At 45.4% G+C, this 15,353-nt stretch overlaps 2 long non-coding RNA genes across 9 annotated transcripts in view; one reads left to right on the top strand and one right to left on the bottom strand.

Annotated features, from left to right (window-relative positions):
- Positions 1-15,353, top strand: part of LOC142007910 (uncharacterized) — a 53,028-nt gene that overhangs the window by 13,067 nt on the left and 24,608 nt on the right. For 5 of the 8 annotated variants that reach the window (XR_012644036.1, XR_012644030.1, XR_012644038.1 and 2 more), the window contains exon 5: positions 1,233-1,346. The exons of the other annotated variants lie outside the window; for them this stretch is intronic. This is a non-coding gene — a long non-coding RNA (uncharacterized LOC142007910). The remainder of the gene's footprint in view (positions 1-1,232; positions 1,347-15,353) is intronic. 8 annotated transcript variants of the gene reach the window in all.
- The window catches only part of LOC142007911 (uncharacterized), a 57,461-nt gene continuing 49,486 nt past the window's right edge, over positions 7,379-15,353 (bottom strand). Inside the window, exon 3 of the long non-coding RNA XR_012644039.1 lies at positions 7,379-7,467. This is a non-coding gene — a long non-coding RNA (uncharacterized LOC142007911). The remainder of the gene's footprint in view (positions 7,468-15,353) is intronic.

Here is a 15,353-nt window from a genome sequence, read left to right as displayed (position 1 = left end):
AGTGAGCTGCTCTTTTGAAAGAGAGCATCCACACAGCCCCTGCTCTTTTGAAAGAACAGGCCAGGGATCAAAAAATCAGGACTGAGGACTGCTCTTTCAAAACAAGAGCCCAGAGGAGCATCTACACATGTTTTCTTTTGAAAGAAGGCATTCTTCCTGAAATAGGAAAGGAAGAGCAATTTCGAGCATTCTTTCAATTTATTTTCGAAAGAACATGTTTTGTGTGTAGACGCTCCATGGGATCTTTTGAAAGAGCCCCCTTCTTTCAAAAAATCTTTTGAAAGAACTTGTAGTGTAGACATAGCCAAGCTGTAATCACTATTTAGGTACTCAAATGATGGTCAAAGACCATAGTCATTCTAAAAGATAAAAATTCTAGATCTCTGTTACAAAAACCCAGCTGTGGCAGTGAAAGGATGGAATTTAGAGATGTATAGTGTTAAACATCAGCAATGAAACAAACCTTACCCCAAGCAAGATTTGGCCCCACAAAAGAGTGAAATGCCAAGTACTCTGTGAAGTCTTCTAGGGACTTCACAACTGCTATTGATCTTACACAAAAGACACTCAGATACTGCTGTGAATGATGGTAGAATAAAGTTATAAAATAGATTCAGAGTCCCTATTCGAAATGAACTGCTTCCTATGAGCAATATTCTGATTTCACATCCTATTCAGTGGGCTGTTATTTATCTAGCACCATAGCTATGCATGGTGCTTAATAGACACACAACACTGACGAATATCTACCATCTCAAAATCACAAGTTAGACATACAATAACACAGGCTGGCAGACAAAACAGTGGGGGAGTATGTGGAAGGATGAGCGTTACAACAATGAAAAATTTTGAGAAATGCTTACGGTTATGTCCAAGCAGTTAGCTCCATTTTTTAAAAATGTATCCAATGTAAAAATTGTAGCCAGAATGAGGGAAAGGGTGGAGGTCTACATTAGGGAGCCTATTGAATGCACTGTGTCCTGAGAGAGGGAAGGAGCAGAGGGAGCTGGGTGTGCTACACAGGGTCAAGGTGGGTGTTGTGGACATCAGGAAAACAGAATAAAAGGCACAGAGTTGCTTATGAAACAGATGAAGGGAATGGCAAGGGTATGGAAGGAGAGCATACGATGCTCCAGAGTACTCTGAAGAAAATGGCTGAGCCTGAAAGGAACATGTTTTAAGGAAATATTAGTATGAATATTTCACCGTGTTAACTCTTTGTGTGGTCTCAGAATCTTCAGAGGTAGTGGCTATAATTGACTCAGAGTGCGACGGAGGGGCAGCTCATGCCTCAGCAGAGAGACACATGGTTCAAGAAAAGGCAGCTTTCCACTGTGCTCTGCAAGGTAATGTGCATTGTTTTGTGGCTATATATTTAAGATTTATGTGGTAGCTCAAAGGGCTATTTCTCTGTCAGCTTATTAATTAGTATTTTGTAGAGCACTGCCCTTCCTATAAGAGTAGTTGCCTAATTTGGTTATGTAGGGTGTATTCAATGGTGGCTTCAAAACATGCAGGCAAACTCATTCAGTTCCAGTAAGAGCTGATCTCTTGAGTGCTGAAAGTCTGTCAGCACACGTTTAAGATGACAGGTAACAAAAACAGATGGGTGACTGTCTTTAATTGCCTCTCAGGATCTAGCAATAATTGCCAGTACTCAGTAGCTACATGTTGAGATCCATTTCCTCCAATAAAGACAGTCCAAAATTGCATCTTTTCCCAGGCAGAGGATAAACTTCAGGTACTGTTAAGGTGTTAAGCCTCTGAAAGTTTGTACAGAGGCCAATAGACCCATCTTACTTGGGAGTTAGAACATTGATCACCCAGAGCTGTGAAAGGGTCTATTTATGTTCAGGGCCAATATATCTCCTTATCCAGGTTTTGAAGTGACAGTCACAATGGATTGAGAGAGCTCAGAGTCCTGATATTAACCTTGTGAGCAGCAGGGTGCTCAAAATTTACTCAAAAACTATGATTAGAAGGTTGTGTCTAGTTGATGATCATGAGCTCTGGACGAATACACTATGGCCCCGGGGTGCTGCAGGTACAGTGTGAGTACAAGAGGCTAGTCTCACTGCTTAAAGCACCCACTTACATGCTTTGTTGAATCAAGGTGTTAGGAGTAGCTTCTGCCACCTTTACTCACATTAAGCAGCATCTTATTCCACATGTAGCCCTGTTGGGCTAGACCATGGAGACGTTACTTGCCCTCACTGTGGGTAATCAGCTAATAGGTTATTGAACAGGACACATCCCCAGCTACACTGACTGCAGTGTTGAGGTCAGCATCATTTTGGTTAATGAATTCCTGAAACTTGTGCTCTCACTTGACACAATGTTGTAGTCAATACAAATCCTTCTAGTAGAAAGTCTGGGGCTACAAGAATGCGTGCATGTAACCCACATGCTTAGGGGTATGTGTCACTTTCCCATGTAGTGGCACCTAGACCCCTTACAGAGGAAAAGAATGAGTTTCCTCTATAGCCTTAGCTGTGAGCCAGCTGGTTTTTAGCTGTAGAGGCTCATGCGCTGAGCTCCAGAGGTCCCAGGTTTGAGTCTGCCTGTCAGCGGTTACATGCACGCATTGGTGCAGAAGGAGGTTCTGAGCTCCACCTGGTGCCTAATCCCTAAATGATGCAGTTTCCTTTGCTCTGTGTTTGATCATTGTTTGAAATAAGCAGAGTACATGTACCTGTATATGATGTTTAGTTTTGTCAGCTCTGCTCCTTCTCTGAGTCTTCCATGACTATTTTGCCAGATGGAAGACTCCCCTCCCCCATCTCTGCCTCTCAGACCACATACCTGCCAAGTTGTTCAAATGTCACAGCATCTTTTCCAAATGGCAGGAATCCATAATCTCACATGGGACATAATGAGCCAGCATTACAGGCTTCCATTTTGTAATTATTACAAAAAATGAGCTGTGTGCCAAATAACGGATGGCATTATGCAGCCCAAAGTCTGTATTTTGTTAGCTTTCATTTTTCTGTCATCAAGCAAGCTTTGATACTGCTGGAGTTAGAGACAGCTGGCTAAGCTGAAGGGTGAGGGGAAATTTTACCATGTCATAAACTAGACAGATCAAACTGAAAACTGGGAATAATATTAAATGGGAACTTTAAGAATACTCTGTGTAACATAAATTTGATCCATTCATTCCTAATCTTGTTATTCTCATAAAAGGCAAGAATGTCATTTTCTCATGTTTCCTTTGAGGGCCATTCTGCTCATATTTCTGTGTAATAGATGTAATTAAGGACAGCAACTTTTTCATGCATGCTAAGCAACTGAAGAGTCACAATTGATATTTAATTGCTCTCTTCCATAAAACTTAATTTTAAAATCTACCCTCTTTATCAGCACTAAACTAGTTGACAAAAGCATTAATTGACAGTGATTATTACTACCTGAACCACAACTGTCTGAATTATTGTCAAGAAAAATATTTTCATGGAATCTGTCAAAAGTCCCATTATCCATCTAGCCCGAGGTCATTCACGTAAAAGATAAAGGTCCCACTGGTTCTAGATGATGGTAAATGGACTGCTACTAGAGCCTGGCCAACTCTTATTCTCCCATCTTAGATTAATTGGCATTAATGTTCTCAGTTCTGCGTGGTGAGCTCAATATAGGTACTGATTTGACTCTATAACAGAAGTCAGCAACCCCCCGGCATGGGTGCCGTAAGTGGCATGCAAGCCAATTTCCATGAGCATGTGAGGCAGGAGCTCAGCCCTGCCTGTCCTCCCCCATGCAGTGGGAAGCTTGCTCAAAGCCAGGCCGCCTGTGGATTATCAAAAGACCAGCTCATGCTACCAGCCACCACATAAACAGTACAGCTCTGCATCTTTATTTCTTAATGAAGCTGTTGTAAGGACTCTTAAGCTACGTCTACACGTGAAGCCTACATCGAAGTAGCTTATTTCGATGTAGCAACATCGAAATAGGCTATTTCGATGAATAACATCTACACGTCCTCCAGGGCTGGCAATGTCGATGTTCAACATCGACGTTGAGCAGCACCACATCGAAATAGGCGCTGCGAGGGAACGTCTACACGCCAAAGTAGCACACATCAAAATAAGGGTGCCAGGAACAGCTGCAGACAGGGTCACAGGGCGGACTCAACAGCAAGCCGCTCCCTTAAAGGGCCCCTCCCAGACACAGTTGCACTAAACAACACAAGATCCACAGAGCCGACAACTGGTTGCAGACCCTGTGCCTGCAGCATGGATCCCCAGCTGCCGCAGCAGCAGCCAGAAGCCCTGGGCTCAGGGCTGCTGCGCCCGGTGACCATAGAGCCCCGCAGGGGCTGGAGAGAGAGCGTCTCTGAACCCCTCAGCTGATGGCCACCATGGCGGACACCGCTATTTCGATGTTGCAGGACATGGATCGTCTACACGTGCCCTACTTCGACGTTCAACTTCGAAGTAGGGCGCTATTCCCATCCCCTCATGGGGTTAGCGGCTTCGACGTCTCACTGCCTAACGTTGATGTTAACATGAAAATAGCGCCCAACACGTGTAGCCGTGACGGGCGCTATTTTGAAGTTAGTGCCGCTACTTCGAAGTAGCGTGCACGTGTAGACACGGCTTTAGTGAATTTAGACACCATGACCAGCATTCAGACCATACATAGAGGTCAAACATCAGATTTCAGCACTCTGCCTCAGCAAGGTTTCTCCTGTCTCCCTCAATGAAAGACAGTCAAGTAAGTTGATTTCAGATAACGTCAATTCTAGCTACTCAATTGCCATAGCTAGAATTACATATCTGAAATTGACTTATTCCCCTAGTGTAGACCTGGCCTTAAAGAAGTAACATTGAACTTCTCACTACAACTGGCAGTAATGCTGACTGTCACTTCAAGATTATCAATTTCAAGGTTTCTACCTGTAGAATAATTGCATCTCTCTCTCTCCTACCCATGCAACAACATGGCATAACCATTTATTACATTTACTCAAAAAGGACCATCTCGCCTTCATGTAAACTTTCACCCTCTTATGACAGTTCAGGTCTTAACGAAACAATGAAATGACACAGCCAGATGATCAAATATGAACTCAGAGGAGTTTAGGGTCATAAATGGAAATTCAACTTATCAACAGACTCTTATCTGGTTTCATTCACACATCTCAGATTTTCCCATCAATTAGACTCAGCTATGTAATAGCTCTGTTACAACACAAACCTTGGGAAAGAGAGGGAACATCCAGAAACATAAGATTCTGTTCTGAACTGGCTACTGAGCAAGACTCCCACAACATCCCTAGTTTTCCAATATTATATCATAGAGCAAAAATTTCTTCTTGACCTCCATTGTCTGTCAACTATAGCCATGAAGCATGAGAAATGAGGGCCATCGAAAGACCTGTGCCCACTGAGGAGCACCAATGGGACGTATGGACAGGCCATTAATTAGCTGTAATAATACATAGTTTGGTTAGTATTGAATAGTTTGTACAATGTTATCATTGTAACTCCGAAGGCACAGGTATGCCCCTTTCACATGGATTATGGGAGGGAGAATGTACGTATCAGTCTCCTCTCTTTCTTTTGATATGAAGCCAGTAAAACCATTCACTGTTGATGGAGTGAGGATTTTTATAGCAGTGGAGGTCATGTGGTTCATGTCTGTTGCCTAACCCTAGGAAATTCAGAGTCTCTATGGTTCTCTAGGTCTGAATGTCTTTGCCATATTGATCTCTTTGGCAGCAGATGGCATAGTAAAGCACCCGTAATAAAATAATCACACGTACCCAAGTCCCCTAGTTATTACCCAATTACAGAGATTTAACAATAACAGTATTTTGACAGGTGTTTTCAACAATGTTTCTCTGACAATCCAGCATTGTCACTCGCAGAAAGGGCAATTCTAGCCATAGGCTTACTTGATTAAAGTGACTCAGTCCAGACACGCAGTATTCAGACCCTTGGTGGTGATTACCGTAATCTGAAGAGTGTTGGGACTGGGGAGACTTTCCATTAACAGCTTTAGTCACACTATGCAGTACTGTGGCATTTTGAGAAATTTACCCATAACTAATCATTTGTGTTGAGGGTGATTCACAGCCTTAGCGTCTTCATTCTTCATGAGGAATTATTGTGGGGCGTCTCAAAATCCAAACAGGACTGGCACTTGAAGAGGGCTGTCATGAACATCAAGTTGAGACTGCTTTTCTTTTTATGAAGAAGAACAATGGATGCTACTCTGGGAGCAGATTATCCAAGCCTTGGAGAATATCACATGTACTTTAATTAAAGTGATACTGTCAAATAGAAAATCGTAGTTCAAATCCTTAGCTAATGCAAATTAGCGCAGCTCCATTTGCTTACCTGGAATCAATGGAGCTATGTCAGTTTACAGCAGCTGGAAAACTATTAACATCCCTGGTACTGCTACCAGTTCAGATGATTGAAACAAATAATTCAGAGCATTTTGGTAACTTTTCGCCAGTGTTGCGGTCGGTGTACTCTTTGCACTGCACTCATATGGGCCAATGGGGGTGGACACATCAGGTCTATGTTTACAGTCAGATTCTTTTTGCCCATTCTGGAGCTGTTAAGTGTTATAAAATCTGGGGTTCACTGAAATTAAAGAAAGCCACAAAACATTTTCTTAAATGGCTGGGCCTAAGCTAAACTGATCATGGCAGCCCCATTGTGTTCAAGTCTGTTTGGTACTCTGGGTAGCTCTGAGTGCTACTGGGGGGAAAAGAGGAGGCCCTGCAGTCCAGCTGTGTGCTAAAGGCTGCCAGCAAGGTCAGGGCTGCTGGCTGGTAGGGACAGGTAAGGGCAGATGTAGGGGCAGATGGCAGCAGTGTGGGGAGGGGGTTGGGGCTACCACAGGCCCAGGGGTTGAAATCCAGGCTGCAGCTCAGCTGCCCTGCCACCAAGTCCCACATGGCTGGATTCAGGGTTGGGGCTGCCGTCATGGCCTGAACAGCAGGGTCTAGGGTCCCTGCTCCCATCCCTTCCACCACGGCTCCATTCCCAGCTCCAGTCTGTGAAGAGGACTCTGGAGGGGAGGCACTGAGCATAGTGATTTGTGTGTGGTGTGGGGGAGGTTCATGGTGGTTCTCAGCCTGTGGCCCAGGTCACACACTGAAGCTAACAATGATAAATAAGTTGAGAACCACTGGCCTACATTATTGGCTTCTGTCTGTGCAGGGGATCCCTGTCTCCAATTTATAGGAAGTAATTTGTACCACTGAGTAGATAGGACATTCTCATACCTCCTCTCTGTCATATTCTCCCTCCCCCAGCATTCTGGTCACTCAGGCCTGAAGTAAAACAAAGTTCACTGAGCTGGAGCCTGCTGCGTCAGGTGATGTTTCGGTCACTTGCTTTCTTGGTGCAGCTCAAACAGGATTTGTCTGGTTTTGACAGCTTGTGGCTAAAATTTCCACCCAGCTTGTCCTTCAGAAGTCCCCAGATGTCTCAGCTGGCACTTCCCTGAGAAAAACTTCATGGAAAAAATGTTAAAAAGCTGTCACTCATTTGATTTAAATTTTCCTTGTTACAATGCTGTTGTTATAGTATTGATCAACGTTTAGAAAGTTTAACCACTAGCGACACATTTACCTTTGATTGTCAAAACTTTTAGATCTGGTTTTTAGAGAATTTCCTTGGTTTTGTCTACAGTATTTTGCATAGTTGCTCTCTCTTTTTCATATGTCAGAGGCTTAGCACTCGTCTAACTTCTAGCCCGGAGGTCAGCAATCTTCCCAGGCAGAATGCTGAAATTTGACCTTTTGATCTCTATGTTCAGTCCAAGTGCTGGTGATACCTGTTAAAGTCACTAATAGTTTGAGCTGTACTGTTTAGCAGTGGCAGGTGGCAAGAGGGAGAGCCCTGGCATGCAGAAGCGGGGCTGGCATGTGCTGGGGGCAAGCAAGCTGAGGAGGAGGAACTGGGGAGCCCTGGGGAAGCAGGACATCCGAACACCTTGCTGGAATTAACTGCCTGCCTGAAGGGTGGTGGGAGTGGTTGGCGAGGTAGCAAGACAGGGCAGAAATGCAAATTAAGAAGGCTTGGGCCCCATCCTAGACAGTGGGCAGAGGTGGGGGTAGATGGTCAAAAAATGTCTGCCCTGGGGCAGACGTTAGGGGGGCAGAGGGACTCAGTCCCTGTCCCCAGGGGAGGTAGGGGCAGATGGCAGAGGTGTTGGAGGGAGGGACAGAGGTTCAGTCCCTGTCCCTGGGAGAAAGAAGGGCAGATGGCCAAGGCTGGAGGGGGCAGAGGGGCTTAGTCCCTGTCCCTGAGAGAGGTAGGGGCAGATGGCAGAGGCTGCAGGGGGCGGGGACAGAGGCTCAGTCCCCTTCCCCAGAGGAGAGGAGGGCAGACGGCAGTGGGAGGGGGTGGCATGTGCAGCAGGGGGAGCAGCTCTGCCCCCTCCCCATCTGTGGTTTGAAGGGCCCAGCCCCACACTTCCAGCATCTCCGTGCCATTCTGCACCTACAGCCCAGCCTGCCCTGCCCCTCTGCCAGCCGGCTCGTGGGTGGGGCTCACACATCCCCATCTTCCCACGGCAGCTCTGCTCACCACGGTGTGTGCCTGCGGGAAGAGATCAGCGCCTGCAGATCGCTGCACCCACAGCTGCGTGGGAGAAGGGGCAGGGCTGAGCTCCCACCTCGTGTGCCGATGGAAATCGGCTTGCGTACTGCTCTTGGCACGCATGCCAGTGGGTTGCTGACCCCTGGGCTAGATCTTCGAAGATTGTCTTCAGAGGTACATTGGCATTCGTGTCATGGGACAGAGCAACATATCACCAAGCATGTTTAAAGCATTCCGCTCTGATTTACATTTTCTCTAACGTGATCTGTTCACCTCTGCTATTCATTGTATTAGCTATGTTTGAAATTACACCCTGAACAGTGGGCCTGCACAGTCTGCGTACAACTTAAGCCATGACAATGGGGCTTAGGGGGATTTAAAAGATGCATATGTAACCCACTGGTCAGTGTGTGACCTCATCTATGATTGATCCACAGAGGATACTAGTCTGACTTACGTGGTAGCCACCATCTTGACTGGTGTAAAGTAGACTTTGACTCCCTTAGGGAACTCCCCCAGGGACAAGGTGCCCTGTCATGCTAGCATGAGGGGAAAGAGTCCAGGAGAGGCTGTGTTTTAAAGAAACCTTACTGAAGGCAGGGGAAGCAAATATGGTGGGCGATCAGCCTGGGTTAACAGAGAAATCTTTGATGCGCTTAAATGCAAAAAGAAAGCTTACAAGAAGTAGAAACGTGAACAGATGACTCAGGAAGAGTATAAATACATTGCTTGAGCATGCAGGGGTGTAATCAGAATGGTAAAAGTCCAATTGGGATTGCAGCTAGCAAGAGATGTGAAAGGGAACAAGAAAGGTTCCTACAGGTATATTATCAATAGAAAGCTAGTCAGGAACGGTATGAAACCTCACTGAATGAGGGAGGCAACCTAGTGATAGATGATGTAGACAAAATGGAAGTACTCATGCTTTTTTTGCCTCTGTCTTCACAGACAAGCGCAGCTCCCAGAGCACTGCAGTAGGCAGCACAGAAGGGGAAGGAGGTGGGCAGCCCTCAGTAGAGAAAAAACAGGATGAGAACTGTTTAGAAAAGCTGGACATACACAAATTGATGGGGCTGGATCAAATGCACCCCAAGGTGCAAAGGGAATTGGCTGAAGTGATTGTAGAAACAGTGGTCATTACCTTTGAAAACCCATAGGGACTGGGGGAAGTCCTGTATGATTGGAAAAAGGCCAATGTAGTGCCCATCTTTAAAAAAGGGAAGAGGGAGGAATCCCGTGAAACTAGAGACCAGTCAGCCTCACCTCAGTCCCTGGGAAAGTCAGGGAGGGAATTATCAGAGAATCCATCTTGAAGCTCTTGGAGGAGAGGAAAGTGATCAGGAATACTCAACATGGATTCATCAAAGAAAGTCATGCCTGACCAAACTGACTGCCTTCTGTGACGAGGTAACAGGCTCTGTGGATACGGGGAAGGCAGTGGACATAGTACACCTTGACTTTAGAGAAATTTTTGATATGGTCTCCCACAGTACCCTTCCCAGCAAGTTAAAGAATTATGGTTTGGATAAATGGACAGTAAGTGGATATAAAGCTGGCCAGATTGTCAGGGTCAACTGACAGTGATCAACAGCTCTCTGTCTGGTTTTGCGGCCAGTATCAACTGGAATACCCCCTGAGCTGGTTTTGGGGCCTTCTTTTTTAATGACCTGGATGAGGTGATGGATTGTATCCTCAGCAAACTTGTGGATGACACTAAACTAGGGAGAGAAGTTGACACACTGGAGGGTAGGGATGGGGTCGAGGGAGAACTAGAAAAATTGGAGGATTGGGCCAAGAGAAATCTGATGAGTCTCAACAAGGATAAGTGCAGAGTGTGGCACTTAGGATGGAGGAAACCCAAGCACTGCTACAGGATGGGAACCAACTGGTTAAGCAGCAGTTCTGCAGAAAAGAACCTGGGCATTACAGTGGATGAGAAGCTGGATCTGAGTCAACAGTGCGCCCTTGTAGCCAAGAAGGCTAATGACATTTTCAGCAGATCTAGAGAAGTGATTTTTCCCCTTTACAAGGAGCTGATGAGGCCACAGCTGATGTAATGCATCCAATTCTGCATCCCCCTTTACAGAAGATATGTGGATGCACTGGACAGAGTCCAGTGGAGGGCAACAAAAATGATTAGGCAGCTGGAGCACATGACTTGTGAGGAGAGAAGCTGAGGGATTTGGGCTTATTTAGTCTACAAAAGAGAAGAGTGAGAGGGGATTTGATAGTAGCCTTCGATTACCTGAAGGGCAGCTCTAAAGAGCATGGAGAGAGGCTGTTCTCAGTGGTGACAAATGACAGAACGAGGACCAGTGGTCTCAAGTTGAAGTGGGGGAGGTATAGGTTGTATATTAGGCAAATCGTTTTCACCAGGAGAATGGTAAACCTCTGGAACAAGTTACCTAGGGAGGTGATAGAATCTCGTTCTCTAGGAGTCTTTAAGTCCCCGTTTACAAAATCCTGTTTGGGATGATTTAGTTGGGATTGGTCCTGTTTTCAGCAGGGGGTTGGACTTGATGATCTCCTGAGGTCTCTGAGTATGAAGAGCCCTGATCTACACCAGGGACAAAGTCGATCCTGATACACTGATCCTCGCTACACTAATGGCGTATCTGGGATTGACTTTGATCCCTCATGTAGACCAGGCCTTACTCTGTGATTAATCAAGGAATGAACTGGGGAAACTCCAGAGCTAAAAGTATGAGTCCCTACAGCATCAGCTAAGACCCTGGCTATCAAGGTGAGAGCTGTAATGGACTCATATCCTCTGCATATGGAGCACAGGGAGGATTGCTTAACGCATGTGGACTAGTGAGTTACAGGTAGGCTTTGTACTGACTTTGCACTGAGGTTGATGTTATTTCTCCGTAAGCGTATTTTAGGTTCTCTTTATTCATTCCTACTAATTCCATAGAGTACGTTCTCAAAAAGGGCTTTCAGTCCTCCATTTTTCTGAAGTTAGGTAAAAGACATTCTATAAAATTTACCACTTGGGAGTCTTATGAACCAAAATTCCAGCAGCCTCTGTGCCCACTGGAGATCCTTTGGCACTTTTCATAGAAGCAGGGATTGGCTCCCGTGTCTCTGGCCAAACATTTTATTCCATCTCCCTCTTGTGCAGTGCCCCCTATACTTACTAGGGTGTCATCTTTTTTGGGAAGGGGACAAACTTTTTGTTCTGTGTTTGTACAGCGCCTCTCACAATGAGGTTCTGCACTGTGATTGGGAATCTGAGACAGTAGTACAAGACACATACGTACTAACAATGGTTTGTGGACACGCTCCATCCCAGAAGTGGTTGCATTTCCTTCATTTGCGATAATTTAGGGCTAAATAAATGTGCTAGCAAACTAAGATTTTATTTATAGAACAAATGGGCAAGGTGGTATTTTGGCATTAAGACTGGGGCCATAGTCTTAACTATTTTTTGTTTTCTTTGTGAGTTTTAATTTTCTTTGATGCTTTTTTGTCTCTGTTCCACTAACTTAACTTCAGTCTGTGTATAATTTACTCTGACCTATGATTAACAACAAATCCATTGTGTTACTGTTAATTATGCCTGTCGGTCTTCCCATCCTAACCCCAAGAAGATGGTGAGATTATCAATCACCATTTTCTTAAGTCTGTCTTGAGGAGTGTCACCTCTGCTATCAGCAATTTGGGCCTATCAAGCTTCCAAGATGGTTCTTAGTAACAATATTTAGAAATAATGCGAGAGTATGGAATATTTGCTAGAGCATAATCAATTAGGAAGCTTTTTGGTGATCACTTTGTGCTCAAAGAGAGCAGCAGGATAAGGTCACTCAAGCCTGAAGTAAAATTTATGCCCATGAACAACTTTACCTTTGTGAATACACTGAGACTGTCATAAAAAATACCTGGGCCATTATAAGAACTCCATCCCAGCCTTGGGCAACGAGCAATTATGCCTTTCCTATAGTGATCCCTGGGGGGTAAAAAAAAATCTCATCCCTCTTCACTGCCTTTATAGAGACCACTGTCAGCCCTCATAAGCGGCACTTTCTCTGTATCTCCAGCAGGGTTCTAATTAATGATGTGCATGAGGCCCCAGCGCTGCATATACTTATTTACATACCTGAATTACAGGATCTCAAGTATGAACCAAAGTGAGCGTAGATGTGGGCCCGGGGACAGATGCCCAGTGAGCTTATTTTATTCTGAGTGCTTGGTATTCTTCAGAGAAGATTGTAAAACCCTGAGATTATGGGTGTGTGCTTGGGAGACAGATCCAAAACCAGTTTTAATCACAAAGCAAAGTGGGACTATGGCTGTAGTAATATAACATTTTATTGGATGACTATTTAAATTTTCTTATCCATCTATTTTAATGTTGCATAGAAATCTTTGGATCCTTGTAACATTATCAAAGGCAGATCACAGAGATAATGGTAACCACTGAGTCTAACAAGAGGAACAAACTATATGCTATGAGAATATTTTCCTATAAATATTTTAAAAGTCATAATTAATACCTTTCTGTTCACAGGTCTGCACAAAACTAAGAGTTCTAATAAGATCAGGATTTTTAAAAAGCCTATTCTATGAAAGGTTTTGCAGATAATATGTTGGTATCACAGAACTGAAACTCTCATGATGACTTAAAACTAAGCACTATTTGCCTAGAAGTCATATATGAAAAAATTTCTGCAGACATAAAAATGTATTTGAAAAGTGTACAAAATGCTCCTTTCTTTCTGAATAATTTGAGGTCTGGAATCTGAGACTAACGAAGACACTGCAAATTCTACCATTGACTTCTAGAGGACATGATCATGTCCTTTGAATCTAAGTCATGGTTTCCAAAACTAGTAGGCATGCCCCCCCCGGGGGAGCATGAAGAAATTCCAGGGGAGGGGCACAAGACAACCCAGCCCCCCCATCATTTCCTCACCTGAAGAAAGAGCTGGCTTTTGCTTCCAGCTCTCAGCCCCTGCCATTTTATGTGAGTGACCCAGAGCAGACTCTGTAAGAACCAGGCTGTCTGCAAAGACCCACATGGAGCTACCTGCCTTCTGCAAAGGTGAATGAGTGTAGGTTTGGGGGAGAAGGAGTATGGGGTTAGATGGGGGGGGGGTGGCGGGTGCCTGGCTCAGGTGAGGGAGCTGATGGTACCTGGGTTTGTGGGAGAGAAGGAGCTTGGGTAGGCAGCTTGCCAAGCTTGTGCGGCTCAGGCGGCTGGCTGGCTTATGGGACTCGAGGGGCTTGGGTGGCTGGTCCCAACATCACAGGGCTCAAGTGACTCGGGCTGGTGGCTGGCTGCAGCAGCACGGGGCTCAGGCAACTCAGGCTGACAGGTGGGCATCTGGCACTGGCAGTGTGGGACTCAGGTGGTGCAGGCTGGTGGGCAGGTGGCTGGCCCTGGCAGCATGGGGCTTGGGTGGCGCAGGCTGGCAGACAGGTGGCTGGCCCCAGCAGCATGGGATTCAGGTGGCTTGGGATGGCAGGCAGGAAGGCAGCTGGCCTTGGCAGTGTGGGGCTTAGGTGGGTGGCTTGGGCGGCTGGCCCGCAGATGGGGCGGACGACTGATAGGCACGTGGCTGGCCCCAGCAGCGTGGGGCTTGAGCAGGCAGCTCTGGCAACACAGGTCTCAGGAGTGTGCTGGAACAGGCAGCTCTAATGGCTGGCATGGGGCTCAGGCAGCTGGCCAGCTGGGGCTGTACCAGGCACCTGCAAAGGGCCAAGAGAAACTATTTGTGCTTATTTTAAATAACATTTTTATATCAGGTTTTTGTGTTTATTTTAAATTACGAATTGAATTGTTTGTTAAAGGGGGTTTAGATGATGGTAAAGAAGAGGTGGGGGCGTGAGGGTTTCTCAGAAATCAAAAGCGGGGTATGATGCCAAAAAGTTTGGGAACCCCTGAGTTAAGTGTACATCCGATAATGATTCAGAGTTTGATGCAATGCCCACTTAAATCAATAACAATCATTCCACCTCATCTTATTTTGAATCCCCATTGTTAATCTACCCCATTCAGATGTTCATTCCTAATAACCTTGTAATTTTGGGCCAGATCTACACTACCAAGGAAATTCAACTTAAGATACCCAACTTCAGCTATGAGAATTGCATAGTTGGAGTTAATGTACCTTCAGTAGGATTTCCAGCATGGCCCTACTGCAGGAGGTCAATGGGAGAAACTCTGCTGTTTCAGTTGCAAGAAATACAGAAGTCGACGGGAACACCCTCAACATTCGATTTAGCACGTCCCTACTAGATGTGCTAAGTCAAACCATAGAATATTGACTTCCGTAGCATCAGTCTTCCTGTATGTATAAATATGCACATTACATATTATATATGATATCCTGCTTTCCTAAAGTTAAGCACCTAATTCAGTATTTAATCATGTAAATAAGAAGCCTGATTTGCTTAAGTCCTGAGTTTTACAGACTCTTCATCAACTTCAATGGGAGGTGTGTGTATTTGGCACTTCCTGAAAATCAGGCTGCTTTTGTTACATATATGAACATGGATTTAGACCCCCTACAGGTTGAAACTGTCTTGTCTCGCACTTTCTCATCTGGCAACATCTGTGGTCTGAAATGACCACAGATGTTGCTGGACTAAAGAGCCCCTGGACCAGAGAGCCCCAAATGCCCAGAGCTAGTCTGGCTAGTGGGGTGCTCCCACTGGTGGCAGGGAGCCCCACTGGTAGCCCTTCTGCAGGGAGCTCTACCAGCTCCATGATGGCAGGGAGCCCTGGGAGGATCCAAGCCTAGATCGGGGAGCTTCACTGCGGGGAGCCTGGCTGGTACCAGAGAACATAGA

Source organism: Carettochelys insculpta, chromosome 2 (assembly GCF_033958435.1).
Source record: "Carettochelys insculpta isolate YL-2023 chromosome 2, ASM3395843v1, whole genome shotgun sequence".
NCBI lineage: Eukaryota > Metazoa > Chordata > Testudines > Carettochelyidae > Carettochelys > Carettochelys insculpta.
Note: the sequence above shows the minus strand (reverse complement) of the source record. Positions and strands in the feature narration are given on the sequence as shown.